Raw genomic sequence first — 23,580 nt, forward strand, 5'->3', positions numbered from 1 at the left:
TAACCCTTCAGACGGTATTAAAGGTAGTTTGAACCAAAGCATGAAGTCAGGTACCAGATGGCAAAGGTAAACCTAAAAGAATGTCCTCACTTTGCTGTACATCTGAAACTAGCACAACTTTGTAAATCAACTATACTTCAATAAAAAAGGGTTTAACCAAAAAAAAAAAAGGAATCATACAATTAAAAAAAAAAGCATCCATGATACCAGTCCTTTGTCAGATACACATATTAAAAATACTTTCTTACAGTCCAAAAAAAAGGTATGTCCTTTCTCTATTCTGACCAGTTCTTCAGCAAAATTATCACTGCGATCCTGGAATCAGCTTTCTCTGAGTCAGCTCACCCAACTTTGCTCAGAGTCCAGCGTGACCCCTCACCTGCCACCACCCCTTGAGGCATCTGAGGAAGCTGGCCTGAGCCGGCCATCCCTGGCACTCAGTTCTGTGTCTCTTCTTTTAACCTCAGTTTGGATCATGGACCTCCATATTTTCAGAGCTGGAAGAGTGGGTATAGACAGCTCCTGGCCACTCATTTACTTAAGTGTTGCTGTATCACCTGTCATGTGTCTGGAACTCTGCCAGAGGGCTGGGATGTAGTGGGGATCCGTAGGTACAGTTTCCGCTCTTCTGCAGCTTGGAGTCCTGGGGGATTTTACAGATGGAAAACCCTGGGACCCAGAGACAAAAAGACTTGACCACAGCCCCACTGCTAATTTCAGAACTGAGAACAGAATTCAGCTCTCCTGTCTTCTAGTTGAGTTCAGTGCTAGCTCTCCTGCACATACCAATTGTATTTAGTTTTTCATGACATTTCAGTGAGATTGTAAATTCTCAAGGGGTGTGGACCTCTATTTCTCTTCTGGTCCCATGTTATCCATTATGGTAGAAACTAACTCAATACCTGTTCCAGCCATGGCCAATCTCAAGCCCCAACCATCACCTCACTGAAGGCAACGTTGAGAAGAGTTGATATAGTATTTCTACCACGTACAGACCATACATGAAATAATCTCAAGAACATAGGTAGGGGACTTCCCTGGTGGCGCAGTGGTTAAGAATCTGCCAGCCGGGCTTCCCTGGTGGCTCAGTGGTTGAGAGTCCGCCTGCCAAAGCTGGGGACACGGGTTCGTGCCCCAGTCTGGGAGGATCCCAGATGCCGCAGAGCGGCTGGGCCCGTGAGCCATGGCCCTTGAGCCTGCGCGTCCGGAGCCTGTGCTCCACAACGGGAGAGGCCACAACAGTGAGAGGCCCACATACTGCAAAAAAAAAAAAAAAAAAAAAAATCTGCCTGTCAATGCAAAAAAAAAGAATCTGCCTGCCAATGCAGGGGATACGGGTTCAATCCCTGGTCCAGGAAGATCCCACACGCTGCAGAGCAACTAAGTGCATGCACCACAACTACGGAGCCTGAGCTTTACAGCCCACAAGACACAACTACCGAAGCCGGCGTGCCTAGAGCCCATGCTCCGCAACAAGAGAAGCCACCGCGATAAGAAGCTCATGCACTGCAATGACGAGGAGCCCCCACTCGCCACAACTAGAGAAAAGCCCACGTGCAGCAACGAAGACGCAATGAAGTCAAAATAATGATAATAATAATGATAAATAAATTAAAATTATAAAAAAGAACATAGGTAAAACGTAGAAAATAAAATTAAGAAGTGATGCATTCCGAGTATGCATTGCCTTTAATATAATTTATTAATGTAAGTTTATATACTTTAATGTTTAATGACAGCCCTGTTTAACAGTCAGGCATTTCCAGCACAACACTGGTGACCAGTGGCAACAGGAAGTTGCCACAGTCACATCTTCCTGGTGAGCAGGTTTGGTGAAATACCATTTCTAAAGTAGACTCCAGAAGGGATAGTCTCCAAAGCCATGGTAGCGTTCATCAGAATATCCAGCTGCTGGGATCTTAGCACAAAACACTGGTTAAAGGGGAGTGCCCCTTGGCCCCAAGTGGGTTTCTTGTACAATGTCCCTTTAGGAGTCCTCTTCTACTTCTCCTCAAATGTATTATTTGTGGTTGTATGTCTTTTTTTCCCAGTTCCCCAAGTCAGGTTTGATAAAGCAGATTGGGAAAGTTGCAGAAGGATCAAGAGGCCAGTGGTTTTATGAGTGAATTAGTTTGGATTAAGTTTAGCTGCAAGCAACAGTAAACACAAAATGCCCAAAACCAAGTTTTTTGTTTTTTTGTTTTTTTGTCATGTGCGAGTCTCCAAGCACATAGCCAGGGCTGGTTTGGCCATGGGGTCCCCAAGGTACTTAGGGACTCAGGTCCTTCCAGCTTTCCTCTCTCTCATCCCTACAGTGAGGCCCTTTCCTTGTGACCCATCACATCCAAGTTCTAAACAATAGCATGGAGGAAGAGACACAGGCAAAAAGAAAGTTCTTGAAACTGGTCACATGATACTTCTGCTTCTGCCCCTTTGTCCTGAATACCGTCATGTGGCCACGCATAGCTGCAAGAGAAGCATGAACAGCTCTTTATTCTGGCCTTCTATGTGCTCAGCTAACAAGTCTATCATGGAAGAAGGGAAGGAGAGATGTGGGAGACAACTGGCAGGCTCTCCCACAGTGGGGATGGAAAAGACCACGGCAGGCTTTTTCTCTCCCACCTCCAGCTCTGCACACAAACCCTCATTAGGCCTGCCTTCAGATGACTGTGTGAAGCAAGGACTTGCTGGAAGTTGCTGACCAGAAATAAGCATGTGTGTGGGTAGCAGAGCTGTTTCTGTAGCTGAGTTTCATGTTGTTGCATTTTCTGTTTCTTAGCACCCTATTTTCCTACCTTTATTTCATTGTTATCACCCTAGGAGGCAGTGTAGTGGTTTGTATTAAGCAGGTATTTTGGTTCTAATGCTTTGACATCTGGATCCTTGCTGACCCCGGAGAGACAGGGAGACCCTGCCCAGGGTAGTCAGTTTCTAGAGATGGTAAAGGATTTGCCTGGAATTGTACCTTTCATGTGCAAGCCAAACAATCCAGGGTCTACACCCCAACCACCTCTTTATGGGGCTCTCAGTCTGGGCCACTATCCCCTTGTCCTAAATACCCTAAGGCCAGTACCAGATACCTAGAGACAGCCCCTATGCCCCAGAGCCCACTGAAATTATGCAAACCAGCCTATCCTAAGCCTGCTTATCCTGCCTCACCTGTTCCTTTCCATGGAAACCACAATAAAGGCTCTTGCCCACATTTTTTCCCTACACATTCTGCTTTCTGACTGACCCTGGTGCTTCCCCTGGTGGTCCTGCATGGCATGGCATGCCCCCTCCTCTTGGAACTGTGAGTAACAAACTATCTTTTCGATGGCTCTCCTGATCCATTTGCCTCACTATAGCTGAATAATAACACCTACATTTAAAAACAGAGCAGTGCTCCTCAAACTATTCGTGGTGCAGGACCAGCATTTTTATTAGGTTTTAAATTGCTCATTGATTGCAGACCAGTGCATGTCCTTCTGCATGCCTAGTATGCATTTCACACCATGGGCTACTCACTGTGGCTGTCAGGCATCCCCAGACCCTCTTCATCTAGGGGAGCCCTTAATCACACACAGAGATGTTGCAAATGTGAAATTGTTATAAAAGTTTCTAAATGTTTGTCTTTACTTTCTGTACTCCTCTGAGCAGGGATCAGTAACACACAGTTCACACACCAGTACTGGTCCATGGACCACACTTTGAGTAGTTCTGGTTTAGAGTTGATTTCCACATCACACAGATCACTGTTCAGAACTTAGCTTCTTGTGTGATCTGTATTCAAGTTTCAGTCTCCTAAATAATAAGTGAGGAAAATAACAATACTCAGCTCACAAATTTCAGTGAGAATGAACTAAGATAACGTATCTAAAGTACATGGAATTCTAGCATAAAGTAAATGCTCATCACATATGGACTTTCATTTATTATTTAGGATAATGCAAACATAGAAAGGATATATAAATAAAATGTGAGCAGTGGTTATTGCTGGATGGTGAAACTTGAGTTGATCTGTATTTTTCTACATACTTTTCTCTGTTTTATAAAATTTTCTACAATGATCATACATGACTCTGTAATCAAGAAAAATGTCATTAAAATTTGTCATGCCTATTTTCTCTGCACTGAATTTTTTTCTCCCAAACTTTAATATTCTTTCTCAATAACCCAACATAAACACACATATTAAGAAAATTGGTTTTGCGAACAATTTCCAATCTTTCTTTGATGTTTCGTAAACATCTACCTAGTATTCATATTGCAATTTACAATGAAGGAAAGCACGGTCTACAAAACCGTGCCCCACTCATGTTGGGAGCCTTGGAGATTCTTCCCTCTCATATACTTCTCACCTGACGTCACTGATCATCACTTAACCTGGATTTCTCTGTTGGTTGTCCTACATCTCAGCCCAGCCTCAGCTTCTGGAGCAAAGGGGCGATTCAGAGAGCCACCTGCAGGGAGAGGAGACAGTGGCTTAACGCCCACATGGTACCCAAATCTTGCAACTCGCAGGGGCTGAGGGGGCCTCTTCCCCTCTGCCCCACCATTGCTCAAATTCTGCTGACCATGGTTTCATGCTGGCAACAATACTGACGATCTGTTAAAATGAAGAGTGAGAGTGAAAGAAACATGAAGTTCATAAAGACATCCTTTCTTTTCAAATCTTCACAAATAAAGTTCTTGTCCAGGCCTTCAAGGCATCCTATGGTGTGCAGCTCTCTTTGAGAAGAATAATCCTCACTCTAAATGCAGTTAGGTGACCACTACACATCTTGAAATGTCCTCTTTTTTGCTGGGAGGAAATTTATTGAGATGAAAAAGAAAGCCGTAATTTAAGTTTCCTCGGACAACATATATTTTTTTAGAAATGTATTAAATCCAAATTGTCTCAAACTCATCCAAACTCTAAAAGGGTATTATTACTACTCAAGATTTATTACAGTGAACATTTTCTTGGAAAGACTATCTTTACCACCAAGTAGAATTGCATGTTTTTATGTTACAGATATTCTTCATAGTACATTGGGATCCCACATGCAATTGAAGCTTAGACTAAAAGTTTACATACAGGGAGATAATTTTGACAATTCTGAATGATTATGGAGATTTGTAGCTGTGTACCTGCCTTTACATAAGCATATTATTGGTGATAGCTATGAGTTACTTGCTTCCAAGTCCTTAGTCAGTAATAGAACCCCAGCTATAACCATGATCCAGTGAAGAAATACAGTCCGTTTCTTAGGTTTCTGGAAATTCACTGAGATGACAGATGAGAGCTGGGTCCCTCTTTTGGTCCGAAAGCTGTTTAGTACATTTTCCTGAGTGGCCCTGGGAGCTGCCACTAGCCATCTGACATCAGTGGGAGGTAGACTGGGCACCTAACAGCCACCCTGGTGAGCCCTTAAATTGCTCACATACTGAGTCAGAGAAATGCCACAAGATTTTCCCAATATAGCAGCGCATGGGTCCGGGAGAGATCAGGAAGGCCAGTTTACTCTTTCAGTTTTCTTCCAAAAGGAAAAAAACTGGAGTCTCAGATCCAGAAGGGCCCCATTGTGGGTTATTTTACCTCTGTAAGTGCTCATGAGGTCCTTGGCCAAACTCTCTCACATCCACTGAGTCAGCTGTTTGTCTGGATTGTGCTTCTAGAGCTTACAGGGAAGGTCAGGAAGAAAGAGAGACCTAGTGACAGCTGGAGAACTTGGAAGACTTTCTTTACAATGTCCTTCCTTTCCCCTTTTCCTTTGTGTGAATAATCCCCATTTGGACAATTTGATGAGTTTTGTAATTCTTCTTTCTGGGGGGTGTATAGTTGATTTACAATGTTGTGGTAGTTTTAGGTGTATAGTAAAATGAATCTGTTATACGTATACATACATCCACTCTTTTTTAGATTCTTTTCCTACATAGGCCATTACAGAGTACTGAGTAGAGTTCCCTGTGCTATACAGTAGGTCCTTATTAGTTATCTGTTTTAGATATAGTAGTGTATATGTGTCAATCCCAGTCTTCCAATTTATCCCTCCCCTCCCCTTACCCCCCAGTAACCATAAGTTTATTCTCTACATCTGTAACTCTATTTCTTATTTTGTAGTTTTCAAGATATAAGTGAGTTCCTTTGGCCTTTTATAACAAACCCCCCCTCACATTCTCAGCACTGTCATCCTATTTTCTACTTGAATTGGTAACGTCTTGGCTTTTATGTGTTTTATAAACCTTTTGTTTTTTTCCCTATAGTTCAGCTCATTTCAAAGGATACTATTCTCTTGTGGTTCCAGGCCTAGCAAAGGGGATGGCATCTTCACCTCCCCTTCCTTACCATGTCTGTGTGCCAGCCGCTGGGAGGGGCAGATGTCCTTCATGCAGGATGAGTGCCCCAGGATCAGACCACAGCTGGCCTCTGGCAGAGGTGTGCCACTGCAAAGGAAGAAAACAAAAGCAAAGCTGCATTCATTTCAAGCTCCATTAGGGGCATGTGTTGGGAAAGGAAATCAATGGGAAAGATGAAGCTGGCAGGAAAGGAACTTCTTTTCCTTCGTTTCTAGAATGGAATTGACCACAAATAACGACAAAGCAGAAATCACTAAGTGGCATCTATTTTTAAAAATAGGGAAATTTAAAAATCACATCCCAGAAACATTTTGTTGTTATTTCTAAAGCATAGCTAAAGAAAAAAAAAAAAGAAGATAAATACTAAAAAGATTACTGCCACTTGGTTCTTTTTTCCTTCACACGGAAAAATATTAGCCAGGACCCAGGACAACAGTGCACAGCTAGCCATTGTGAGATTATGAGAGGGAGACTCTTTGAATGAAGAGACTCTTTGAATTGTTGTTCCAAGGTTGCTGCAGCCGAGTTTGAGAGGATAAACTCTTAAGTATCAATAATATTGATGATTCATCATAATTTTCTAGATAATAGAAAACCATTTTACAGTTTTGCTTTCAGAAGCCGGTAAAGAGAGGGCTTTCACAGGGAGAGGTTTACCACTCAAAAGTCATCCTCATTCACTGACAAAATAAAATATAAAAGGTATTTTCAAAGAAGATGTGGATAGGAATAGAGTTTTGGATGTTTGTAAACTAGTCCCTGCAGAATCAATCCTTACTCTGCATTCATACAACTTGTGAATTTATGGCCGTTCCACAAAAGGAGGAAATTTTTTCTATCAGTCATTTGATTTCTTTTATGCAGTCAGTCCTGGATGCTTTCATTTCCACTCATTTGATAAGCTTTTCCCCCCAACTGCTTTTGTTGTCCTGCTGTAATAGCTGAAGGGAACCACCAGGTGGCACTGTGCAAGATGGGCGGCGGGGTGGGGGTCGGGCTTACCCAGAATGACGTGGTATCCCTGGGCTGAGCCAGTGCCAGGAAAGTACTGGACCACGAAGAGTCGAAAGGGAAATTGGGAGAATGGGAGTATAGCGAGGAGACAATCACCTAAAGAGGCAAGAATCTCACATTTTGCTTATTGACCTGTCTCAGAAGCCAGTTTCAATCACAATGTAACTGGAATTGAGATGAAAAAGTCGTTACAGTAGTATCTCTGGAGATGAGTATCCAACGCAAACAAGTCAAGGGGAGATGGATGTGGATTATCAAAAACTGGTTGGAAAATCCGAGTTATTCCTTCAGAGGAATCCAAGGTATTTCTTCAGAGGAGTCCTTTTCTTAATGCCCCTTCTAGCTTGGGTGAAGAAATTAAATTTGAGCAGTTCTTCAAACAATCAATAACAAAAGTCAGTAATAGAATGACACCTTGCACCATCAGTGAAAATCAATAATAAATCAACACTTTGCACTATTCCTGATTTGGGCACAACCACAGTAAGATGTACATTTCTAGCTGTTTTAAATCAAAAAGTTAAAAGTATGAAATGTCCCCACTTTCCCCAGATATCCTGACATATAATTAGACCAAAAACCAGAGTCTTTCTCTTGACATCCCTTCCCCTCCCCCAAAGAAAGGGATATAAAACAGCAAATCCACTTCCTTGAAGGAGGAGGAAGAGGGTGATATTAAGACAGTATTTGTGTCCTCACAGCTCACACACCTGCCACAAGATCCTAGTAAACATCTTCCCCTTATGTGCCCAGCTCTGTGTCCAGCAATCTGATTTTTAAGAAACTGAAGCCAGAGCTTTTCCCTCAGAGTCTTTGCAAAAGATCCCCAATTCAATTATGAGGTGACACTTGTCACATGTTGCATAGATAGAGCTGCACCCAAATCCTCATTAACTTAATGGATTCCTATAGTCAGTCCTCCAGGGATGTGGAGATTCATGGCAAGTGTGGGAGTGTTTATAAATGCATCTCCCATTACTCGCAGGTTCTGAAAGTGAGAGTGTTCTACTCCTGTAGCAGGTAGGGAGGAAGGGAACACAGTACCAGAAAAGCTGTCATCATTTGTTCATTCATTTATGCTTTTTATGACACCTAGTTTTGCTTCCCAAGAAGAGAATGTTTATTAATCTTCATGCCCTTTGTCCATCTTGGAGTTCCTGCTGACCCATTTCATATGACATTTTTGGAGTAAAGACTTAAGTGTCACCTATCTAGGGCAGTTGGCTTTGCTTACAGATTGCATTTTTCCATGTCCAGAGGAAATTATTTTTTACCAAGTGTCTCTCAAGTATAAATCATGGATCATAAACTCATAGCCCAAGTTTACACTGAGTCACAAAAATATCTTCTTGGGCCAGCAAAGTAGCTTAAAATGTTTTGAGTCTAAAGGCCTTTAGTGGGCCACAGACTTCAGCTCTCAACAGGGTCCACCACTCCCTGTTGTTTTAACATCTAGTCTGATTCACATACCTGTGATCTGTGCTTGGCTCCAGGGGCATCTAAGAACTAGATCTGTGTGAAACTCACATTGTTGTTAGGAAAAGAACCCAGAATGTGTGCACTTTATTGAGGATGGGTCAGCACCTTCTCATATAATAGATTTTAAATAGAGGGGGATAATCCCATATACTGTTCACAGGGGGGTAATTTGGAGCAACTTCTCTGGAGGGCAAACCTAGTGATATAATGGAAATCATGTTATATGGGACATCTGTTCTATAGAGGAATTGATGGTCAGTGAGAATGGAAATGGGCAGACCCACCAGGAAGAGGCCTGCTCCTGCACAGCCATTATGCTCTAGGAGCAGCAGTACGATTTACAGAGAGGAATGAAGGCCTTTTGTTAACCTAAGTCCATTAAATGGAGATCAGTTAAAAACACCTCATAACATAACAAAAGTCTTTAAAAAGAGTATGTCCTCAACCCAACAATTCCATCCATCTCTAGAAATGTTTTCCTAAGCAAACATATAAATGAGCGTGGAAATGTTTAGTTACAAGGATGTTCACAGCAACATCGTTTATAGAAATGGAAAATCGAAAACAACCAATTGTCTGGCAATAGGGTTTCATGAATAAATCATGTGATGGCTATTCAGTGGAATACTATGCAGTCCTTAACTCATAAATAAGTGACATTTGTGTATATAGAAGTTAGGTTGCATTTTAACCTAAGTGTCCATCGACAGATAAATGCATAAAGAAGATATGGCACATATATACAATGGAATATTACTCAGCCATAAAAAGAAACGAAATTGAGTTATTTGTAGTGAGGTGGATGGACCTAGATTCTGTTATACAGAGTGAAGTAAGTCAGAAAGAGAAAAACAAATACCATATGCTAACACATATATATGGAATTAAAAAAAATGGTTCTGAAGAACTAGGGACAGGATAGGAATAGAGACACAGATGTAGAGAATGGACTTGAGGATACAGGGAGGGGGAAGGCTAAGCTGGGATGAAGTGAGAAAGTTGCATGGACATATATACACTACCAAATGTAAAATAGATAGCTAGTGGGAAGCAGCCGCATAGCACAGGGAGATCAGCTCAGTGCTTTGTGTCCAGCTAGAGGGGTGGGATAGGGAGGGTGGGAGGGAGGCACAAGAGGGAGGAGATATGGGGATATATGTATACGTATAGCTGATTCACTTTGTTGTACAGCAGAAAATAACACACCATTGTGAAGCAATTATACTCCAATAAAGATGTTAAAAAAAAAAGTTAAGTTGCATTTTTAGTAAGTTGAAGTTTATAAAACAATATGATCCCACTTTGCAAGCATAAACATGTACATATTTTCATGGTGGAGTGGGCATCATCCAAGATGGTGCCCAGGGATGTCTGCCTCCTGGTATTCATGGCCTTGTATAATCCTCTTCCAATGAGTAACTTGTTTCTTACCAGTAGAACACAGCAACATTAAGGGGATTTCAATTCTATAATTAGCCTACAAAAGATTGTGACTTTTGTCTTGCTATCAGACTATCTCCATTGCCTTCTTGGCTTGTACATTTTGATGAAGCCAGCCACCATGTTGGAAAGGCCCATTTGGCAAGGAACTGAGCACAGCCTCCAGCCAACAGCCACTGAAGAATTGAGGCCCTCGGTCCGATAGCCCATGGGGAACTGAATGTTGCTAGCAACCACTGAGTGAGCTTCCCCAGTTGAGCCTTCAGATGAGACCCAGCCCTGGCCAACATCTTGTATGCAGCCTGTTGGAAACTCCAAGAAAGAGGATGTCCAGAATCCTGACCCATAGAAGCTGTGAGATAGTAAATGTGTGTTGTTTTAAGCTGTCAAGTTTGTGGTAATTTGGTACTAATAGATAACTAATACCTAGGATAAGAGGTCTGGAGGTATATATTGGAAAATATTGGTTGTCAGTATGTCTAGATGGCATGAATGTAGCATTCTTAAAATGTTTGGGGGCTACAAATCACTTGCACGTGATACTGGCAATCTTTTATATTTTATTCTGATGAAAAATTTGAGATTTTGACACTGTTATTGAATAAACAGAAGAGTGTCTTAACAGTTTACAATGTATTTGGCTGATTTCATATACTTATGTCAGAGCGATCATGTCTCTGAGACACGCTCTCTATTTATGGTGGGGGTTGTGATTTGGGGTGACTTTAATTCACATAGTTTTCCTCCTCTTTATTTCAGTTTGTGTTCTCTGGAGGCAGGCACTAAAACAGAGTTTAACTTCCAAGATTGTTAAGGATCAACACCTGTGAAAGGAGGGGGACGAGTGGTATTGGGTAGAAGGAGACAGTGAACTACAGTGCAGGTCTTATAAAACCTCATCCACCCAGAGGGGAACCTGGAGACAATATTGTCTCCTCCATGGTGGATGCTCTCTGGTAGATGTTAATATGTGATATAAAGATCTTCATACCTTGTGTCCACTGCCATATGGGCATCTGCATGCTGCTACCCAAGACCTCTTTGTCTTCAATCTCCAAATCTTTCTCTGTCCAGACTCCTGACCACCCAGACAAACTACTCATATTACCCATGAGCTATAATGTGTTCTTACTATGGTCCAATTCTCCTTCTGCACAAAGTGAATGATGAGGTGCACTGCATGAAGTAGAACCCATTGGAAGGGTTTTCCTCACCTCTGACTTTCAAAGCCACCCCTAAGCAAGACTCTAGAGCAACTGCAATGGCCATCCACTTTTAGCTTGTATTCACATACCAAGATGACTGTCTCAGACAGCTCAGCTACTATAACAAAATACCATAGACTGGGTGGGCTAGATAACAGACACTTGTTTCTCACAGTTCTGGAGGCTGGAAGTCCAAGATAAAGGTGCTGGCAGATTTTGCTCCTGGTGAGGACCTTCTTCCTGGCTTGTAGACAGCTCCCTTCTCTCTTTATCCTCACATGGCAGAGATAAGTTTTGGTGTCTCTTACTCTTTTTATATGGGCACTAATCCTGTCATGGGGACTCCACCCTCATGACCTCATCTAAACCTCATCACCTCCCATAGGTCTCTCCTCCTAATGCCATCACATTGAGGGTTGGCACTTCAACATATGAATTTGGGGGGGCATAAATATTTAGCCCATAACATTGACCCATTTGTAAACCAAGCTTGGGTTTTTCCTCCTTCAGCTTGTCATACAGGCTCCTGTATATGATGAGCTGAGAGTGAAGTCATGAGGATCTAGGCTATCTATTCATGCAGCTTGCTTGCACCCTCGGGGCCAACCGTTGCTCAGTCTCATCCCATTCATTTTTGTTGGGCTGCTGCTGGGCCAGCCCAACCTGAGGACATGATGACAGACTTAGACCATGATGGAAAATTCTGGACTCATGGTCACCTTGTGTTCCATGGTCAGGTGCTCCATCTCTACCAGGAGCTATTTTCTAAAGGTGTATAATGCTACACTGCAGATCTATGGCCTTGCAGAGCCCTGGATTCTTCACTGTGGTTATTTCACTGGAATTTACCATTTGCTTCACACAGCATATTTGTCCGCCACCATCAACTCAATGGCATAGGTTCTTCTGGGTCATACAGCTCAAGTAGCAAGGCTGCTTGCACTGCAGTCTAGACTTGCTACAAAGTCCTTTCTGGCTCTGGCTCTACTCGAAGTATACAGTATTTCATTTCAGCCAGTATATGAGCTAGAACAGTACTGCAAAGTATATGATATGATACTTCCAGAACTTGACAAAATCTACCGGTGTTTTCTCAAGCTCTGTGCTTCCTTCCTTCTTCATGGGAGGTATAAATGCAATACTTTACCTTTTTCTTGGGAGGAGATGTCTTGGCATGCCCCTGACCACTGTACTCCTAAAAATTGTATTGATGTGGCAGACTCTGATTATTCCTTTCACTCTCAGAAGCATATGTGTCACACTAAAGCATCCCATGTGCTAGCCAATTCTTTCTTATCTGACCCAAATTATTGCAATATCATCAATGTAGAGGATAGACTGAATGTGCTGTGCTGTGGGATGTTCAAAGCATTCACATCTCTTTTGCAGGGAGAGTTCATATATCCCTGGGACAAAATTATGAATGCATATTGTTACCTGTTCCATGTGGGTGCAAACTGTTTCAGATCCTCCTTTCTGGTAGGAATGTAAAAGAATTCATTTATCAAATCAATTACCACATATCATGTACCTGAGGCCATGTTAATTTGAGCTAACAAAGTCAATACATCTGGCATGACAGCTGCAATTGGGGCTACAACTTGGTTGAGTCTGTGGTAGTTTATTGTCATCTTTCAGGATCCATCTGGTTTCTTCCAGGGTCCAGACTGAGGCATATATGGAGATGGCATATTCTGACATCTTTAGATCATGAGTCAGTAAACCTTTTCTGCAGAAGGCCAGATAATAAATATTTTAGGCTTTGTGGCCATACATTCTCTGATGTAACTACTCAGCTCTGCTGCTATACTGCAAAAACAGCCATAAACAATATGTAAACAAATGAGTGGCTGTGTTTCAATAAAACTTTATTTAGAGAAACAGGTGGTGGGCCAGATTTTGCCTGTGGGCTGTAATTTACCAACTCCTGCTTTAGGTCTTTAAGAGTGTCAGCAATTCCTGCCATCCTTTCCAGGACGTGATCCTGTTTTTGATTTGCTCTCTTGTTTTGGAGGGGGATGGAGAGTCAGGCCAAGCAATCAAGCAGTTCATAAGGTTTGCTTTCTGCACTTTCATACATTTGATTGGTAACAAAACAGTGAGGCAAAATGCATCAGACAATATATTTATTAGTTATGGCACAAAATGTTTGCATGGATTCCCATTGTCCCCCAAGCTCCATGGGACAATGTGGAGTGGGCTTAGTGGATGCTACACACACACACACACACACACACACACACACACACACACGTCTATGTCACAGGCAAGGAACAATGAGCTTAGGAAACACTAAATCCTACATGAGGCTGCTGGCAAACACACCCATCCTCCTCTCCAGAGAAAGATTAGGCTTATTACTCTAGAAGGTAAGAAAATCTTCTGGGAGGAGGGAGATTTTATCATCCTGGAATGTGTCTGAGGGTCTCTATCTTAGAGACACCATTTCTAGCTTCTAAGACTGTCTGTTATAGAAACACTCTTGCGGCGTGCTTGGCTCAGAAGATGAGCAGAAGTGCCATAACTACGGAGAATTACCTCCAAACAAGGACAGAGTTCCAAGGCTTCCCCTTTGCCTTCCCCACTATGATAGTTCCCACCCTACTGATCAAGAATCCTGTATGGGGGTTGCACCAACTACTGAATACATGAATCGCAAAGATGCATATCGAGCCCACAGAAGTGACCGCTAGGGGGCTTCGCTGGTGGCGCAGGGGTTGAGAATCTGCCTGCCAGTGCAGGGGAGGCGGGTTTGAGCCCTGGTCTGGGAAGATCCCACATGCCGCAGAGCAACTGGGCCCTTGAGCCACAACTACTGAGCCTGCGCGTCTGGAGCCTGTGCTCCGCAACATGAGAGGCCGCGACAGTGAGAGGCTCGCGCACCGCAATGAAGAGTGGCACCCATTTGCTGCAACTGGAGAAAGCCCACGCACAGAAATGAAGACCCAACACAGCCAAGAATAAATAAATAAATAAATAAATAAAATTTAAAAAAAAAAAGAAGTGACCACTAGGTGGGTCCATGGACCCAGTGGATCCATTGTAAGCCAGATCTTGGCCAGGACCCCACTTATTACCTGGTCCCTATGTACCCCTGACTCTAACAGAGGGGGAAGGATAGTGATGCCTTAGTTTTTTGAGTATCAGTGTTAGCTCAGACTTATGTCCAACAGTCCTCCAAATGTTTGACTGTTCCCCTTTCCCCAGTGTACAGCTACCCAAGTAAACAGCTATAGGTCCCTTTGAGGAAGGACTGTGGGAGTCATTACTGTGTACTTGCCATGGTGTTGTAGACTCCTTCCTCCTGGGACAAAGCCACCTCTTCAGTCAATTGGTCTGAGTCTGAAAACTGGCTCAAATCAAGAATATGGATAAGAGGATGTGACATTTTATTGGGGTGACAGCCTTCAGCCTTCTGCTCATCTATTCTTGTTTTCTTCTGGTGGTACAAACTTAATGATACCATTGTGGGATGCCCATCTATCTCACCTCTAGTGACATAATGTTCTGTTACTTGTCTCCATAACAGGAATTTTCTGTGGGTCTAGCTCCCTTGGATGCCACTCCTATCACAATTACTGTGTACTCATCACAATAACTGTGTCCACCTGGGCTTTATTGTTCCAGGGTCCCATCATCCCCATTGTTCTCAGTGTGCCTAGCTCTGTAACAGCCTCTCCACCACCAGCCCAGGCTTACAGAGGAGAGCTTTTTAGTGATGCTGGTGCCCTCCAACCACTGACTTTAGAAAGTGGTGTCTTTTTCAAGACTTCCTTGGAACATGCGCTGAAACTTCTGGCTTTACATTGTGTATCCACTCCAGCCCATCCACTTCTCTGAGCCTTTTAATCCCTTTCTCCAGCATCTGCATGGTAGCTCTGGCATTTCAACTTCACGTAGCATGAGCCATCACTACTCCATGCTTCTAGGTGCCATCCTTGTGGCAAGTCAGCACCATCTCCTGGGGTCCTTGCTAGGGTGCATCTCGTCCACTCTTAAATGAAGTCCTGAGCCGAGGCCTCAGTTTTCTTTGTCCTCTCACTACAGGAGATGAAAGCCCCTTTTTTGGCTATCAGGGAAGACTTCTGGCTTTCACACTTGACTTTTGTCAGCTTTTTGTGAACTTTCTCTAGGGTACCAGTGGTGCTTAAAAATAACCATCCAATCCATTGTCTTTATAGGTACTATGCCCCACCCCCACCCCAATACACTCTTGATAAGTTGCACCAGCTAATGCATTCCCTTCAGCTGGCTCACCATTCCAATTGATCAAAGGTGCGAATTCTAACAAATGAATTCTCTACATTTTAACTACCACCGGTCATGGGGTCTTCACTGCCAACCAAGCAGCCAGTGATCCTCCAAATCGTCATCCTATTGCCTGCTTTCTTGGACCACTCCCAGTACCGGTTATCCCAGGTTGGGTTCTCTCCAAGTAGATGTCGAGATGGGAGTTTTTAATGGGGCCCAGCACCTGTGAGAGGAAACATGATTGGGCAAAGAAGGAACAAAATTTGCATGCATGCTTAGTAAAGCCCTGGCCAACCTCCCAGAGAGTTCTGAAGCATGCATGGCCCATTAGAATTGTCCCCTATTGGGCTGAAATGTCCAGGCATCAGTGATGAGTCACTGGGCATGAACTCCCCTGGGAAGGGCATGTTCTTGGTCAAGGTGGTGCTCAGGAGCTGAGGCAGACACTGAAGGGCCTGACATCTGGAGCTGTCTGCTGACTGCACACCCAGTAGCTGAGGCAACAAGTCTTTCCTTGATTGGGAATCTGGGTGAGGCATCCGCCTGTCCACCATACTGCTGAAATGTAATTCCTCATTTTTTTCCCTCCAGTGTTCATGTATTATTTTTCTAACTAAATTAAGAAAAGAAGAAAATAAGACAACATTTTTTATTTCAAGGTGAAATTCAAATCAGATCAACCTCTCCTAATTTGATTTTTTGTTTCAATTAATTTGTTTACAATTTCTAGGGTGCAAGGTAGCATATATGATCAAGCTTCCAAACATCTATTTAGAAAGGGGTAAATTCAGTAAATCAGTTGATCAGTAGATAATTTTAACACCTTTGTGGAGCCCACTACTGACTCTCAGCCTCTCTTGGGTTGACTATATCAGGTGCATTTGACATCCACACAAGATGAATTCAGATTTCACAGCCAATCAGATAGCCCAGGCCCTGGGAAGTAATGTCATGTGATGTCCTTAGGAAGACAGTGAGTGACAGGCAGATGGTAATCTCAGTGTGGCATTGACTTGTCCATGTTGTACTCATTTTTGGAATTCTTTTTTCTGAGTCCGGCTTAGATTCAGGTGGCCATTAGAGTCAATCCATTTGCGCAAATACTGATGTATTAACCTGAAACAATCAAGGGGAGGGAGTGTTCTTTCTTCTCCCCTTTATCCATTTGAATGTTCTCTTTCTGTGAAAGTGCTTTTGGGAGTGAATTAGTAGAAGTCCTTTACTTTTGAAGATATGAAGACCTGCCTCATCCCTCAGCAGGATGGGGCCTCATCCCTGCTTCTGTCTAATAAGATCTCTTTTCTAATAAGAAAAGTCACCTTCTGACAAGAGGCTTTGAGGAGTAAGTAGGGAATTTAGTTTCTTTCCAATAACCATGGGAAAACAAGCCCAGAGGAAAAAACAACCTGAAAAATTGTGGAGGGTCTGTCCGGGGGAGGGAAGATAACACAGGATTTGGTGACAGTCAAGCTCAGGGGTAGAGGTTTAAATACCACCTATTTGTATGAGACTTTGGTCAAATCATATAAACTCTCTGAAATTCAGTTTCTTCCTATAAATAACCAAGATCCTGGTGTTGGGCCATTTCTCTGTCCCTTTTCATAGCAAAATGTGCTTGCTGTCAATTCTCTGTCTCCATTTCCTTTATACTTACTTTCTCCTCAACCAATTCCCAACAGTGCTTTGCCCATCATTCTGCTGAAGTGGCTCTTAGCTACCTCACCAATGGCCTCCATCTTGCCAACCAAGGAGTCCATTTTCAGACCTCCCAGCAGCATCTGACTTGGTTGGCCCTTCCTTCCTCTTCAAAGACTTCCCCCTCTAGGGTTCCAGACAAGACACTCTCTTGGGTGGCCCTTTCTTCTCTTGTTTTTGACCATTTCCTCTTCCTCTGGCAGACCAGGGCCAAATTATGAGTCTCTTCAGATCTTCTGTAGTAACACACTTTCTCTAACGATGTCATCTTGGGGATTCAAGACTTTAAATATTACCTGCAGGCTGAGGACTTTCACACTTAGATCTCCAGCCCTGACTTGCCCCTGAATTTCAGTCTAGATATCCAGTTGCTTACTTCACATCTCCATTTGAATGACTCATCAGCATCTCAAACAGACTCTTGTTTCCCCCCCCCCCCCCCCCCCCCCCCGCTGTGCCAGTGGGGAATGGGCTCAGTGAGGAACCCAAGAGCATCCTCCCCTTTTTACTCTGCTCCCATCAAAGGTGCTGGGAATCCAGCAACTCCATTTCCCCAAATCCCTGACAATGGGTTTCCAGTTTAGATTCCACTAACAAGAAGCCTTTGTATGAGATTTGGAGGAAATTAGAGAAGCAGAAACCAAATAATTGCTCCTCACGGAATCAGCAAATGAAAGATTTTGCCGTGGCCCCCGGCAATTTCCTATGAATCATGTACCTCTGAAGCTGAAATAATTTCAAGAGGTTTTCCGAACTTCCACAGCTTCCTCTCTCTCTGTAAGCTGGAGGTAAACCAAGCTACCCGGGGCACCTTTCCCTGACCTGTATTCTTTCTCCATTTCAAGGGTTTGGTAACCACCTACTACCTTAAATCCCTTCCTGCTTAAAATAACTCAAATTCTTTCACTTCTGGTATATCCTCCAAATCACCAGCCCTCACACATTAGCATGCATCAGAAGTACCTGGATGTCTGTTAAAATAGACTGGTGGGTCCACCGCAGAGTTTCTGATTCAGTAGGTTTGGGGTGGGAGTGAGATGATGCTCAAGCTGCTGGCCCAGGGGCCATAGTTTGAGAACCATGACCTAAACCTTTGCCATATGAGTTAATGGTATCACCATCTATATAGTTGCTTAGGCCAAAAACCTCGGAGTCATTCTTGATTCTCCTCTTTCCTCCATGGCCATGACCATGATCTTGGTTATATAGATGAAGAAGCTGAATTTCAGGGAGTTTATATAACCTGACCAAGGTCTTTTACTGATATGTGGCATTTAAACCCATTTACTTCAGAGGCTGACTGTCACCAAATCCTATGCTATCTTTCATCCCCATGGTAGACCTATCACAATATTTTAAATTGGGGAAACAGTTTGTATCTGCATCTCTTCATCCATGAAAACAGAGGAAGGGTCACCAGCTAAAAGAAGTTGGAGGTTTAAGAAGTGAGGGGCCTGTATGATCTGGTCACCTAGTAGAGCAGAAAGCCCTTGGACTAGGTAAGAGTTGAATTGCTAGGCATGGTTGGGGTGCATTTTGAGATTTGAAGTTAAATTTTTACTTTTTGGTGAATTATACTTGATTTACAATATTGTGTTAGTTTCGGGTATACAGCAAAGTGATTCAGGTGTATATACATTTATGTGTGTGTACATATATATATATAATATATTATTTTTCAGATTCTTTTCCATTATAGGTTATTACAAGATATTGAATATAGTTCCCTGTGCTATACAGTAAATCCTTGCTGTTTATCTACTGTATATAGAGTAGTTAATCCCAAACTCTTAATTTATCTCTCCCCTCCCCTTTCCCCTTTGGTAACCATAAGCTTGTTTTCTATGCCTGTGAGTCTGTTTCTGTTTTGTAAATAAGTTCATCTGTATTATTTTTTAGATTCAGCATATAAGAGATATCATATAATATTTGTCTTTTTCTGTCTTACTTCGTATGATAATCTCTAGGTGCATCCATGTTTTGTTAAATGGCATTATTTCATTCTTTTTTAATGGCTGAGTAGTATTCCATTATATATATATATATATATATATATATCTTTATCCATTCATCTGTTGATGGACAGTTTGCTTCCATGTCTTGGATATTATAAATAATGCTGCTATGAACATTGGGGTACATATATCTTTTCAAATTAGAGTTTTCATCCTTTCTAAATATATGCCCAGGAGTGTGACGGCTGGATCATATGGTAACTCTATTTTTAGTTTTTTAGGGAACTTCTATATTGTTTTTCATAGTGGCTGCCACAATTCAAATGACCACCAACAGTGTAGGAGGGTTCCCTTTTCTCCACACTTGAGGTGAATCCAGTGCGTCCAGTCTGCACAGGCATGGAATTTTCTCCAGAAATGTTTGCATGGGCCACTGTAGCTCTTGAAGAGTCCAGGAGCAGAACTGCTAAATCAGGAATCATATACACTTTACATTTTGGTGACCATTGCCAAAGAGCTATGCAAATGTACTCCCCCATCAAAATGTTCTCCACACCTGTTAATATAGCATTGTATCAAACTTGTGTATCTTTGCCATCTGCTAGGTAAAAAAAAAGTCTATTTTGTTGTTTTTAATGAAATTATTTCATTATATGTGAGAGTGAGTATCTTTTTGTATGCTGCTTCTGTGAACTGCCTGTTCCTGATGCGGACTACTTATGAATATGGCGATAGTCAAGTTCAAAGAAAAATACATTGTTTGTCCAAGCTACCACGCAAATACCTGCTATTAAAATATTAAGGAGCAGGTCCTAATACCTTGGGGCTCAGGTTTAGACACTGGCATCAGAGGTGTGACTTTTTCTAGAAAGTAAGGTTTCCTTTGTTCTGGCTAGAAGCATTTTGGCTGGGGCCACAATCCTTCTCAAAAACATCCTCATCCTACCAAAGTGTAGGTACCAGCCAATCAGAGACTGGTACCCAGATGCCCAGCTCCTACCACTGTAACCCTATGACAGGTGAAATTTTGCCCATGACACAGCCCTAGGGAAACACTGAGAGGGAAGGAGAAGCAATGAATAAAATGAAACAATAAAATAAATCCTCTTGCTTATAGGTTCAGTGGGAACTGTGAGTCAGAATGAGGCATTTGGCAGCATAGAAATGATGCTAATGAATACAAAACTTACGATCATACACTTTTTTTTTAAAAGAAGATGTTGGGGGTAGGAGTTTATTAATTTATTTATTTTTGCTGTGTTGCGTCTTCGTTTCTGTGCGAGGGCTTTCTCTAGTTGCGGCAAGCGGGGGCCACTCTTCATTGCGGTGCACGGGCCTCTCACTATCGCGGCCTCTCTTGTTGCGGAGCACAGGCTGCAGACGCGCAGGCTCAGTAGTTGTGGCTCACGGGCCCAGTTGCTCCGCGGCATGTGGGATCCTCCCAGACCAGGGCTTGAACCCGTATCCTCTGCATTAGCAGTCAGACCCCCAACCACTGCGCCACCGGGGAAGCCCTGATCATACACTTTTTAATCCACTGTACAGCTCCTTAAGCGAAAATAAGACTCCTAAATCTAGTAAGTTTGTCTAAACTGAGACCCATGGTGCATACACATACTGTGCTGTTCCAAATTTTTAACCTGGAGTATGAAAGAAATAAATCCCTTGGACTGCTTTTCTTTTTTTGTCGGGGGAGGGTTATACATAGATTCTGTTGAAAAGTGGCTGAGAATCACTCTAAGCCCATGCTTGCAGAGGGGGCATGGTGCTGATATTGGAGAAAGAACATAGGGTATTGGGATAAGATGCTGGTACAGAAGTAGACGCCAGTCCTGAGGGTGTGGTTGTGGCCCCAGGAGTCCAGGCAGGTAAGAGGGAAAGAAGTTGATGTGTTTTGGGAATGTCCGGGAGGCTGATGTGATGGGTATATGGTAAAGCTGGGGGAGAGAGAAAGAGACAAGCACAGAGGGGGAGGCAGTGTCAGGCCACATAGGGATGGGGCTAGGGTAAGGGCAGTTGGATGAATGACCTCCACATCACCATCCCAAGTAGTCAGGTGCAGGGAGATGAGGAAGGCAGGGAGCAGTGAGAAGTACCTACAAAGGTAGAGCTTTATTGCCAAAGGGAGTGAGGTCTGCGGGCTCCCTGGATGCTGCGGCAGGTGGGCACAGAGCTGAGTAACCACGTCCTAGACGGCCCCGCTGTGGGCTGTGTTAAAGCTCTTTCTTACTGGGAGCTTCCTTACTGGGAGCCCAGTCACTGTGCATATAGGAGGATGTGGTTAGTGGCTTGTTTCACTAGCAGCAACAAAGCAATTAATCTTTCTGGAGCTGCATGAGCCTTTGCCTGAGCATTTCACAAGTGTGCTGCTGGGAAACAATCCCAGGTAAGTGTCTGGGCTTCCTTCAAGCCCCCTGATTATAACAGCACTCCTCTAGGGCAACTCTCAGGCCGGCATAATCCCATATTTGCCAAGGGCAGAGCGGGAAGGGCATGGCTGTCTCCAGAATCCTTTTTCCAGATGAGAAAGCTGGGGCCAAGGGAAGTGACTTATCCAAGGGAACTGAGGGTGTTGGAGGCAGAGCTGGGACTAGACCCAGATGGAGGGCTGAGGAACTGGTCTTGACATTAAGCCAGGGTCAATGCACCTGACCTGGGTGAACGGGTGCTGCTTCCTCCCTGGAGGTTTCACTTGGGTTGAGTTAACAGGAGTTTGGTCTCAAGGACAAGGGGGATGATTTTATTTTTCTCGAGTTGAGGTCACAGCAGGCACACTGAGGGATTTTCTGGAAGACCCCATATTTAAGGGGTGCACATAAAATGTCTAGAATGCATCAAGAGAGTGAGACCAATGGCGAGAGAGAGTGACAGCATGGCACGTGGACAGTGGGCAGTGGAACCGACAGCATACAGCTCAGAGGATCTGGGGGTTGGCTGTGCAGAACATGGTAACGAAGTCCAAATATATGAAGGGCTGACATGAACAAATAATGTACTTTGCTTGATTATTATTATTTTCTCTATCATTAATTAATAATCCTATTGCCATGGAGCTACTTCTCATGTTTTATTCCAAATATGTAGGACTGTAATTCCTTCACACAGGGTTAACTGCTTGGGACCTGAATCATCCTTTAGAAGAAAGAGTCCCAACTCTAGCTGTACATTTTAGGGGCTTTGCAGTTCCCATACCCCACCCCAGAATTTTTATTTAATTGGTCTGGGATGGAGCGCTGTGGTAGTTTGGACCCTTAGGCAGAGTATTTTTTCCCATCTTGTTGATATTGGGCTTGGCTGTAAGATGTTACTGGACATGACAAGAGCAGAAGCCTTAAACGTGCTTAGTTTGGCTTGTCTCTCATATTCCATTGATGGGTCATGAGAAGCATTTACCCCAGGTAGTCACTGCTCTAAGGAGTATGAAACATACATAAAGCTCACCAGAATACAACCTGCAGTCCAGAGCGTCTCCACAGTTGAGCCCAACGTAGATCAGCCAAGCTCCAGTCCACCCACGGACCTGTGAGTGAGCAATGAATGCTTGTTGCTTTAAGCCACTGAGTCTTCAGATGTTTGTTACACAGCATTGTTGCAGTAATATTTAACTAATACAAGGCCTCAGCCCTAAGATGTTCTGATTCAATTGATCTGAGTTCAGGTCCAGGCATTAGTATTTTTCAAAATGCTGCCCAGGTGATTCTATGGACAGCCAGAGTTGATAATTGCTGATTTGGAGCACTGCTTTTCTGCCCAGGATCTGGGTGGTTCTATCACAGCTCAAGCCGGTGTTTCTTAAAACCTGGCTTTGGTACCATGTACATCAGAATTCCTGGGATAATAGGGCATCTCACATATTAAGAATGGAGATTCTTGGGGCCTGCCCCAGACTTACTGAATCAGACCCTCTGGAGTGGACCCAGGACTTTGCATTTTTAACATGCATACCTTCTCCCACCTCCCCTTCCCAACCCCGGGCATGTTTCAAGCACACTGAAGTTTGCAAATGGCTGGTTTAGGGATGCTTTCCCATTTCCCACCACTCTGCAGGAATAGAATTGATGATAATTGAAACTTTCTTACTAAAAATTCAAACCATTTCTGCTTGCCTCTATGAACATTTGACTTTAGTCTTTTAAGTCTTTATAGTGGAGCAGAGGAGAAATAGGTTCTGATCTGATTTTGATATAATGGAGAAGGTTGGACTACATTATTTTGTCCAG

This window comes from Phocoena phocoena, chromosome 2 (assembly GCF_963924675.1).
Source record: "Phocoena phocoena chromosome 2, mPhoPho1.1, whole genome shotgun sequence".
Taxonomy (NCBI): domain Eukaryota; kingdom Metazoa; phylum Chordata; class Mammalia; order Artiodactyla; family Phocoenidae; genus Phocoena; species Phocoena phocoena.